Below are 12,337 nucleotides of genomic sequence, written 5' to 3'. Positions count from 1 at the left end.
AAGTATGTCACTGTGATGTGAATGTGAGACCATTGGGGTATTGTGGGTGAGGGGGGACAGGATACTGAGGGGGTGGATGTGAGTTGATGGGGGCATTGGGGCTGAAGTGGGGGAGGGGGGACAGGGCACTGGGGGGTGAATGTGAGATGATGGGGGTGTTATGGGGGCTGAAGGTGGGTGAGGTGGGACAGGGTACTGAGGGGGTGGATGCAAGATGATGGGGGTGTTATGGGGGCTGAAGGTGGGTGAGGTGGGACAGGGTACTGAGGGGGTGGATGTGAGATGATGGGGGTGTTATGGGGGCTGAAGGTGGGTGAGGTGGGACAGGGTACTGAGGGGGTGGATGTGAGATGATGGGGGCATTGGGGCTGAAGTAGGGGAGGGGGGACAGGTCACTGGGGGCTGAATATTATAATGTTTTGTTACGATATTATATGTGATCCATCCTGTAATATTTGCTGTCTGGGGAGGCTGGAGATGGGGGGTAGGGAGCTTTTGATACGTACCACCTGGGTCTTTTATGAGTATTAGTACACGAAGCCCCCATATAGTAACTAAGAGCTGCATCACACTTACAGCACCACTCCAGCATTATTTTTTATTTCATTGCTGGAGCGGTGCTGAAAATCCCCGTCCCCTGTCTGATACTCACCTTCTGGCGTCTTCATCTGTTTTTGTCTCCGCTCGGCTCCGTCTCCTGCAGTTTGTGACCCGTCCGAGGCTCCAGTGTTTTATGGAGCAGCGCAGAGGTCACTAATCAATGTGAGTCTATGGGAGCCTCGTTCTGGCCTCTTTCTCACTCTCAGGCTATGTGCACATGGTGCGGTTTTGGCTGCGGATTCACAGCAGTTTTCCATGCGTTGTACAGTGCCATATAAACCTATGGAAAACCAAATCCGCAGTGCACATGGTGCGAAAAATACTGCGCGGAAACGCTGCGTTGTATTTTCTGCAGCATATCAATTCTTTGTGCAGATTCCGCAGCGTTTTACACCTGCTCCTGTATAGGAATTCGCAGGTGTAAAAACGCAGGCGAGATCCTCACAAAAAACGCAGGAAATCCACGGTAAATCCACAGGTAAAACGCAGCACATTTTACCTGTGGCTTTTGCAAAAACTGTGCAGAAAAATCCGCACATGAATCCGCAACATGTGCACATAGCCTCATAGTCTTACATTGAGCGCTTGTGACACAGCTTCTAACTTCTGGCCTGTCAGAAGCTGCGCTCACAAGTTTGGGACTGCAGCAGTGCCACAAAATAGTGAATACGCTGGAGGATGAGTAAATGACCGGGGACTTGCGCTTAAAACACCACTCCAGCGGTGGAAAAAAAACCCTGCTAGAGTGGTGCTTTAATAATTTAATAATAAGCTATTTAGCACTATAAAGTTGATAAAGGCTTGGAATAAATGTCTGCAGTCACTTTATGTGACTACAGACTGCCAAATCATGACAGGGAGCTGCGGGCCATTCATACTGTGTATACGGGAGCTGCGGGCCCGTCATACTGTGTATAAGGGAGCTGTGGGCCCATCATACTGTGTATAAGGGAGCTGCGGGCCCATCATACTGTGTATAAGGGAGCTGCGGGCCAATCATACTGTGTATAAGGGAGCTATGGGCCCATCATACTGTGTATAAGGGAGCTGCGGGCCAATCATACTGTGTATAAGGGAGCTGTGGGCCCATCATACTGTGTATAAGGGAGCTGCGGGCCCATCATACTGTGTATAAGGGAGCTGCGGGCCAATCATACTGTGTATAAGGGAGCTGTGGGCCCATCATACTGTGTATAAGGGAGCTGCGGGCCAATCATACTGTGTATAAGGGAGCTGTGGGCCCATCATACTGTGTATAAGGGAGCTGCAGGCCCATCATACTGTGTATAAGGGAGCTATGGGCCCATCATACTGTGTATAAGGGAGCTGCGAGCCCATCATACTGTGTATAAGGGAGCTGCGGGCCAATCATACTGTGTATATGGGAGCTGCGGGCCCATCATACTGTACATAAGGGAGCTGTGGGCCCATCATACTGTGTATACGGGAGCTGCGGGCCCATCATACTGTGTATAAGGGAGCTGCGGGCCCATCATACTGTGTATATGGGAGCTGCGGGCCCATCATACTGTATATAAGGGAGCTGTGGGCCCATCATACTGTGTATACGGGAGCTGCGGGCCCATCATACTGTGTATAAGGGAGCTGTGGGCCCATCATACTGTGTATAAGGGAGCTGCGGGCCCAACATACTGTGTATAAGGGAGCTGCGGGCCCATCATACTATATATAAGGGAGCTGCGGGCCCATCATACTGTATATAAGGGAGCTGTGAGTCCATCATACTGTGTATAAGGGAGCTGCGGGCCCATCATACTGTGTATAAGGGAGCTGCGGGCCCATCATACTGTGTATAAGGGAGCTGCGGACCCATCATACTGTGTATAAGGGAGCTGCGGGCTCATCATACTATGTATAAGGGAGCTGAAGGCAGGCCCATCATACTGTCATAAGGGAGCTGCGGATCCATCATACTGTGTATAAGGGAGCTGTGGCCCCATCATACTGTGTACAGGGGAACTGTGAGGGACATCATACGGTTTGACGGAAGCAACAGGCCCATCATACTGTTTATAAGGGAGCTGTGGACCCACCATACTGTGTATAGGGAACTGTGAAGGCATATTGTGCATATGGGAGCTGTTGGCCCATTACACTGTATATAGGGGAGCTCTGGGGGGGGGCATTATACTTTCTATAGTGAAGCTCTGTCAGCATTATACTGTGTAAAGGGGAGCAGTGAGAACATCATACGGTGTATCGGGTAGTTATAGAATCATCATACTGTATAGAGGAGCTGTGGGGGCCTTATACTGTGTATAGGGAAGCTTTGAGCTCACCATACTGTGTATAATGGAGCAGTACATGGGGGAACTCAGGGGACATTATTAAATGTAAAGTGGGCACTTAAGCATTATATTGTTATAGGGGCACTCAGAGTATTGCAACCATCAAAGTTGCATATCGTCACAATATGGCGGTAAAATCAGTATTCGTTTTTGTATATAGATTTATTATCAATAACAGTAGGGCCATATTCTGAGTTTCCACTATATTCACAATTAGAGTGCGCAACTGTAACTGTAATCAGGGTTAACTGGTTAGGGGCCCACTCAGATGTTTCGCCCCCCCTAAGTTGAAACCCTAGCTACGCCTCTGGGACTGCCTGAAACCATAGAATCTGACAGAGGTACCCACTTCACTGGAGAGGTAATGCAAAATGTCATGCAAATGTTAGGGGTCACACAGGCGTTTCACACCCCCTACAGACCACAAGCTAGCGGCAAGGTAGAATGGCTAAATGGTACACTTAAGCTAAAGATCCAGAAAGCGAGTGAGGAATTGGGGAAACCATGGACAGAGTGTTTGCCTTTAGCTCTGTTCTCCATCAGGTACACGCTTAACAGAAAGACAAAGGTGTCCCCCTTTGAGGTTTTGTTTGGGTCAGCACCAAGACTAGGCCTGTACTTCCCACAGACACTGCAGCTTCAGTGTGGCAGCCTCACCAGCTATGTCCAGGGCCTTCAAAAGAGGCTCTCATTCGTGCATAAACAAGTGATTGATTCTATTCCAGACCCAGAGAGCTGAGAGGGAACCCATTCTCTCCAGCCCGGAGATTGGGTGGTGGTCAAGAGACATACGCGGAAGCCTCTGAAGCCGAGATTTGACGGACACTTCCAATTCCTCCTCACCACAGCCACATCAGTAAAGCTTGAGGGAAAGCCCACCTGGATCCATGCAAGCCACTGCAAGATCCTGGAACAGAAGAGCGATCGTCCTGCTCCTGATGATGCTGATGACCCTTCCCCAGAGAAGACAGACTGCTCAGACAAGCCAGCGCGACACTTATAATAAAGTAGCCCCGCTTAGACTTGATGTTGTGAAAAATGTGGACTGGATACACTATATTTACTATAATCAACAAAGATTTATAACGTATACTAGAGATGCACTGACAAACCTGGTAGATCACTCCACAGACAAATAAAGATGCCATCAGTCAAATCACACACATAAAATGTAACACTCACAATAATTAATATATGAAATGCTATGATTGAGAATAAGATATGATCTCCCCATCCTATGGGGGATTCGGCCGAAGAATTGACAAGAAAGTCCGACACTGGCATTAGGCCCGTGACAGCACCTGTAGGTTAGAGGTAGAGTCATATCTAATCTCAAAAGGGGGGACTGATGGGGAAATCAGGGACCACCTTGATATATTCTTAAAATGCATACACACATTCAGAATATGTCTGAACATGTCCAAGCTCTGCTAATTCATTCTACTGACAAGTGATTATCAATTAGAATTGCTGACAAAGTTAGGCCTAATCAGAAAGAACCTTGCCCCTGTACGTGTCTAACCCCAAGTTACCTCTTATATAAGGATTACCTGATGAATTAAGAATGATTTCATATGTAATAAACAGTTGATTCGCACTCAAACATAATGTATACGCCTACTCAAAAGTGTATATAACTGCATGTAACCAGTAAACGTCACGCCATTGGAAACAGATCACCTCTGTCTCTGTCCATCATTTCTCCGGAGAACCCACACATCTGGCATCCATCCAATATCCCTGAGGGTCTGACTTGCAGACCAACCCAACACGGTGCCACACAAAAGGTTGATACGTAACATAAGAATAATGGGGATAGGGGAAAATATGTGTAAGTGGGTCAAGAGCTGGCTCAGGAATAGGAAACAAAGGGTGGTTATTAATGGAGCACACTCGGACTGGGTCACGGTTAGCAGTGGGGTACCACAGGGGTCAGTATTGGGCCCTCTTATATTTAACATATTTATTAATGACCTTGTAGGGGGCTTACAGAGTAGAATTTCAATATTTGCAGATGACACTAAACTCTGCAGGGTAATCAATACAGAGGAGGACAATTTTATATGACAGGAGGATTTATGTAAACTAGAAGCTTGGGCTGATATATGGTAAATGAGGTTTAATGGGGATAAATGTAAGGTCATGCACTTGGGCAGAAGAAATAACATGTATAACTAGATGGGTATTTCCTGAAGGAACTACAGATAGTGCTTTGGAATGATGCCCGGGCTGCCCCTGCAAGACTTTCACACTTGGGTGCCCCTCAGGCGCTGGTTTGGTAGTTGTAGCCCCTCAGGGTTGAGGATTTGGTGGGCTGGGCACCTCAAGGTCCGATTTGGTGGGCGGGGCCCCTTGGGTTCCGATTTGGTGGGCGGAGCCCCTCGGGGTCAGATTTGGTGGGCGGGGCCCCTTGGGGTCCGATTTGGTGGGCGGGGCAATAATAATAAGACTACAGATAGTGCTTTGGAATTGTGCTGTGCTGTCACTTTCACTTTAAGAGCTGATATTATCTGGCAAAACCTGTGTCCTAGTGGGGTCATGTAGAGTTTGTAGGCATTGGCATAGTAACTGGGTCTGACTGAGCATATCAATGAGCTAATCAGCCCAGGTGGCAGTTATCAGCCCAGTCGGCAGTTACATTTCAAATTGCCTCAGAAATCAGGCCATTATAACCCTATGGGAAAATTTCCCTATTGAAATACATTCCAATGAAGGGAAAAAAAATTTCAAACGCAAATTGCGCCAAAACTACAAATCTGATCGACACGAAAAATACTTAGCACACCTCTCATGGATGCTGGCTTTGAAATGATGCCTCACTGGAGTCTGTGAGTGCAGCGGTTTGGGCCACATTAATTGTGGACTGAATAATAACTAGATGGGTATTTCCTGAAGGAACTACAGATAGTGCTTTGAAATGGTGCCCGGGCTGCCCCTGCAAGACTTTCACACTTGGGTGCCCCTCAGGCGCTGGTTTGGTAGTTGTAGCCCCTCAGGGTTGAGGCCACTCTGGGTCCGATTTGGTGGGCGGGGTCACTCTGGGTCCGATTTGGTGGGCGGGGTCACTCTGGGACCAATTTGGTGGGCGGGGTCACTCTGGGACCGATTTGGTGGGCGGGGTCACTCTGGGACCGATTTGGTGGGCGGGGTCACTCTGGGACCGATTTGGTGGGCAGGGTCACTCTGGGACCGATTTGGTGGGCGGGGTCACTCGGACCGATTTGGTGGGCGGGGTCACTCTGGGACCGATTTGGTGGGCGGGGTCACTCTGGGACCGATTTGGTGGGCGGAGCCACTCTGGGACCGATTTGGTGGGCGGGGCACCTCAGGGACCGATTTGGTGGGCGGGGTCACTCAGGGTCCGATTTGGTGGGCGGGGTCACTCTGGGTTCGATTTGGTGGGCCGGGTCACTCTGGGACCGATTTGGTGGGCGGGGTCACTCTGGGACCGATTTGGTGGGCGGGGTCACTCAGGGTCCGATTTGGTGGGCGGGGCACCTCAGGGTCCGATTTGGTGGGCGGGGTCACTCTGGGTCCGATTTGGTGGGCGGGGTCACTCTGGGTCCGATTTGGTGGGCGGGGTCACTCTGGGTACGATTTGGTGGGCGGGGTCACTCTGTGTCCGATTTGGTGGGCGGGGTCACTCTGGGTCCGATTTGGTGGGCGGGGCACCTCAGGGTCAGATTTGGTGGGCGGGGCACCTCAGGGTCAGATTTGGTGGGCGGGCACCTCAGGGTCAGATTTGGTGGGCGGGGCACCTCAGGGTCAGATTTGGTGGGCGGGGTCACTCTGGGTCCGATTTGGTGGGCGGGGTCACTCTGGGTCCGATTTGGTGGGCGGGGTCACTCTGGGTCCGATTGGGTGGGCGGGGCACCTCAGGGTCCTATTTGGTGGGCGGGGCACCTCAGGGTCCGATTTGGTGGGCGGGGCACTTTAAGAGCTGATATTATCTGGCAAAACTGTGTTCTGGTGGAGTCATGTAGAGTTCGTAGGCGTTGGCATAGTAACTGGGTCTGACTGCGCATATCAATGAGCTAATCAGCCAGGTGGCAGTTGGCAGTTATTTTGAAATTGCCTCAGAAAGCAGGCCATTATAACCTATGGGAAAATCTCCCTATTGAAACACATTGAGGCAATGCTTTCCAATGAGGGGAAAACAATTTTCAAATGCAAATTGCGCCAAAACTACAAATCCGACCGACACGAAAAATACTTAGCACACCTCTCGTGGACGCTGGCTTCGAAATGACACCTCACTGGAGTCTGTGCGTTTAGCGGTTCGGGCCGCATTAATTGTGGAAAAAAGCCTAATAATAATAACTAGATGGGCATTTCCTGAAGGAAATGCATGGTGCTTGAACAGCGCTGCCAGCTAACAATGAACATCAGGAGCATGTCTGGCATGCAGGGCCCTGCCCCAGGGTAGCCATTTTGGCATGCAGGAATCCTTGGTAGCCACTTTGGTGCACACAGCTTCTCGGTAGTCACTTTGGCCACATCCCCCTATATACAAACACCACTCATATATACAGACATCCCCTTATATTTAGACATCCCCCTTATATACAGACATCCCCCTTATATACAGACATCCCCATTATATAAAGACATCCCCCTTATATACAGACATCCCCCTATATAGACATCCCCCTTATATACAGACACCCCCCTTATATACAGACATCCCCCTTACATATAGACATCCCCCTATATACAGACATCCCCCTTATATACAGACATCCCCCTTATATAGAGACACCTCCTTATACACAGACATCCCCCTATTGTTGTGAATTAGACTTTTTGGCTCCCTCTTGTGGTCACTAGTGATATGACTCTGGGATTGTCTTTTTTCAGTTTGGCTCTCACCTGGGCCGTTAGTCTAGGGGTGTTGCTATATTAACTTCCTGGATCCTTAGTTCAGTGCCTGGCATCATTGTAATCAGATCCTTCTGTTGCTCCTGTCTGCTGGTCCTGGTTCTTGCAAAATTAAGCTAAGTCCTGCTTCTTTGTTTTTTGGGTTATTTGCTTAGCTCCTATTTTTGTCCAGCTTGTACTAAATGTGATTTCTGACTTTGCTGGAAGCTCTAGGGGGCTGGTGTTCTCCCCCCGGCCGTTAGACGGTTCGGGGGTTCTTGAATATCCAGTGTGGATATTTTAATAGGGTTTTTGCTGACCATATAAGTTATCTTACTATTTTCTGCTATTAGCTAGTGGGCCTCTCTTTGCTAAATACCTAGCTCATTCTTATGTTTGTCTTTTCCTCTTACCTCACCGTTATTATTTGTTGGGGGCTTGTATCCAACTTTTTGGGTCTTTTCTCTGGAGGCAAGAAAGGTCTTTCTTTTCCCTTCTAGGGTTAGTTAGTTCTCCGGCTGGCGTGAGACGTCTAGAATCAACGTAGGCACGTTCCCCGGCTACTGTTATTTGTGGTGCTAGGATTAGATATATGGTCAGCCCAGTTACCACTGCCCTATGAGATGGTTTTTTATGTTTGCAGATTTAGTGTTTAATTCTGAGACCCTCTTCCATTGGGGTCATAACACCTATATACATACATCCCCTTATATACAGACATCCCCCTATATACAGACGTCCCCCTTATATACAGAAATCCCCCTATATACAGACATCCCCCTTATATACAGACATCCCCCTATATACAGACATCCCCCTTATATACAGACATCCTTCTATATACAGACACCACTCCTATATAAGAACATCCCCTATATACAGACACCACTCCTATATACAGACATCCCTCTATATACAGACACCACTCCTATATACAGACATCCCTCTATATACAGACACCACTCCTATATACGGAAATCCCTCTATATACAGACACCACTCCTATATACAGACATCCCTCTATATACAGACACCACTCCTATATACAGACATCCCTCTATATACAGACACCACTCCTATATACAGACATCCCCCTATATACAGACACCACTCCTGTATACAGACATCCCTCTATATACAGACATCTCTCCTATATACAGACATCCCCCTATATACAGACACCACTCCTATATACAGAAATCCCTCTATATACAGACATCTCTCCTATATACAGACATCCCTCTATATACAGACACCACTCGTATACACAGACATCCCTCTATATACAGACACCACTCCTATATTCAGACATCCCCTATATAGAGTCACCACTCCTATATACAGACATCCCCCTATATACAGACACCACTCCTATATACAGACATCCCCCTATATACAGACACCACTCCTATATACAGACATCTCTCCTATATTCAGACATCCCCCTATAAACAGACACCACACCTATATACAGACATCCCTCTATATACAGACATCTCTCCTATATACTGACATCCCTCTATATACAGACACCACTCCTATATACAGACACCACACCTATATACAGACATCCCTCTATATACAGACATCTCTCCTATATACAGACATCCCGATATATACAGACACCACTCCTATATACAGACATCCCTCTATATACAGACACCACTCCTATATACAGACATCCCTCTATATACAGACACCACTCCTATATACAGACATCCCTCTATATACAGACACCACTCCTATATACAGACATCCCTCTATATACAGACACCACTCCTATATACAGACATCCCCCTATATACAGACACCACTCCTATATGCAGACATCCCCCTATATACAGGCACCACTCCTATATACAGACATCCCTCTATATACAGACACCAATCCTATATATAGACATCCCTCTATATACAGACACCACTCCTATATACAGACATCCCTCTATATACAGACATATCTCCTATATTCAGACATCCCCCTAAAAAGAGACACCACTCCTATATACAGACATCCCCCTATATACAGACATCCCCCTATAAACAGACACCACTCCTATATACAGACATCCCTCTATATACAGACACTACTCTTATATGCAGACATCCCTCTATATACAGACACCACTCCTATATACAGACATCCCTCTATATACAGACACCACTCCTATATACAGACATCCCCCTATATACAGACACCACTCCTATATACAGACATCCCTCTATATACAGACACCACTCCTATATACAGACATCCCTCTGTATACAGACACCACTCCTATATACAGACATCCCTCTATATACAGACACCACTCCTATATACAGACATCCCTCTATATACAGACACCACTCCTATATACAGACATCCCTCTATATACAGACATCTCTCCTACATACAGACATCCTTCTATATACAGATACCACTCCTATATACAGACACCACTCCTATATACAGACATCCCTCTATATACAGACATCTCTCCTATATACAGACATCCCTCTATATACAGACACCACTCCTATATACAGACATCCCCTATACACAGACACCACTCCTATATACAGACATCCCTCTATATACAGACACCACTCCTATATACGGACATCCCTCTATATACAGACACCACTCCTATATACGGACATCCCTCTATATACAGACACCACTCCTATATACAGACATCCCTCTATATACAGACACCACTCCTATATACAGACATCCCTCTATATACAGACACCACTCCTATATACAGACACCACTCTATATACAGACATCTCTCCTATATACAGACATCCCTCTATATACAGACACCACTCCTATATACAGACATCCCCTATATACAGACACCACTCCTATATACAGACATCCCTCTGTATACCGACATCATTTCTATATACAGACATCCCTCTATATACAGACACCACTCCTATATACAGACATGCCTCTATATACAGACATATCTCCTATATTCAGACATTCCCCTATATACAGACACCACTCCTATATACAGATATCCCTCTATATACAGACATCTCTCCTATATTCAGACATCCCACTATATAGAGACACCACTCCTATATACAGACATCCCCCTATATACAGACACCACTCCTATATACAGAAATCCCTCTATATACAGACACCACTCCTATATACAGACATCCCCCTATATACAGACACCACTCCTATATACAGACATCCCTCTATATACAGACATCTCTCCTATATTCAGACATCCCCTATATAGAGACACCACTCCTATATACAGACATCCCCCTATATACAGACACCACTCCTATATACAGACATCCCCACTATATACAGACACCACTCCTATAAACCGACATCCCTCTATATACAGACACCACTCCTATATACAGACATCTCTCCTATATACAAACATCCCCCTATATACAGACATCCCTCTATATACAGACACCACTCCTATATACAGACATCTCTCCTATATACGGACACCCCCCTATATACAGACATCTCTCCTATATACGGACATTCCTCTATATACAGACACCACTCCTATATACAGACATCCCCCTATATACAGACACCACTCCTATATACAGACATCCCTCTATATACAGACACCACTCCTATATACAGACATCCCTCTATATACAGACATCTCTCCTATATACAGACATCCCCCTATATACAGACACCACTCCTATATACAGACATCCCTCTATATACAGACACCACTCCTATATACAGACATCCCCCTATATACAGACACCACTCCTATATACAGACATCCCTCTATATACAGACACCACTCCTATATACAGACATCCCTCTATATACAGACATATCTGCTATATTCAGACATCCCTCTATATACAGACACCACTCCTATATACAGACATCCCTCTATATACAGACACCACTCCTATATACAGACATCCCCCTATATACAGACACCACTCCTATATACAGACATCCCTCTATATACAGACACCACTCCTATATACAGACATCCCTCTATATACAGACATCTCTCCTATATACAGACATCCCTCTATATACAGACACCACTCCTATATACAGACATCCCTCTATATACAGACATCTCTCCTATATTCAGACATCCCCCTATATACAGACACCACTCCTATATACAGATATCCCTCTATATACAGACATCTCTCCTATATTCAGACATCCCCCTATATAGAGACACCTGTTATGACCCCAATGGCAGAGGGTCTCAGAATTGAACACTAAGTCTGCAAACATAAAAAACCAGCTCATAGGGCAGTGGTAACTGGGCTGACCATATATCTAATCCTAGCACCACAAATAACAGTAGCCGGGGAACGTGCCTACGTTGATTCTAGACGTCTCGCGCCAGCCGGAGAACTAACTAACCCTAGAAGGGAAAAGAAAGACCTTTCTTGCCTCCAGAGAAAAGACCCAAAAAGTTGGATACAAGCCCCCAACAAATAATAACGGTGAGGTAAGAGGAAAAGACAAACATAAGAATGAGCTAGGTATTTAGCAAAGAGAGGCCCACTAGCTAATAGCAGAAAATAGTAAGATAACTTATATGGTCAGC

General features: G+C 46.5%; 1 protein-coding gene across 1 annotated transcript in view; it reads right to left on the bottom strand.

Annotated features, from left to right (window-relative positions):
• LOC143766583 (uncharacterized) overlaps positions 1 to 12,337 on the bottom strand; it is a 347,965-nt gene that overhangs the window by 71,670 nt on the left and 263,958 nt on the right. The window lies entirely within an intron of this gene.

This window comes from Ranitomeya variabilis, chromosome 4, assembly GCF_051348905.1.
Source record: "Ranitomeya variabilis isolate aRanVar5 chromosome 4, aRanVar5.hap1, whole genome shotgun sequence".
Lineage (NCBI taxonomy): Eukaryota > Metazoa > Chordata > Amphibia > Anura > Dendrobatidae > Ranitomeya > Ranitomeya variabilis.
The sequence above is the reverse complement of the archived record's forward strand: the minus strand, read 5'-3'. Positions and strand labels throughout refer to the sequence as shown.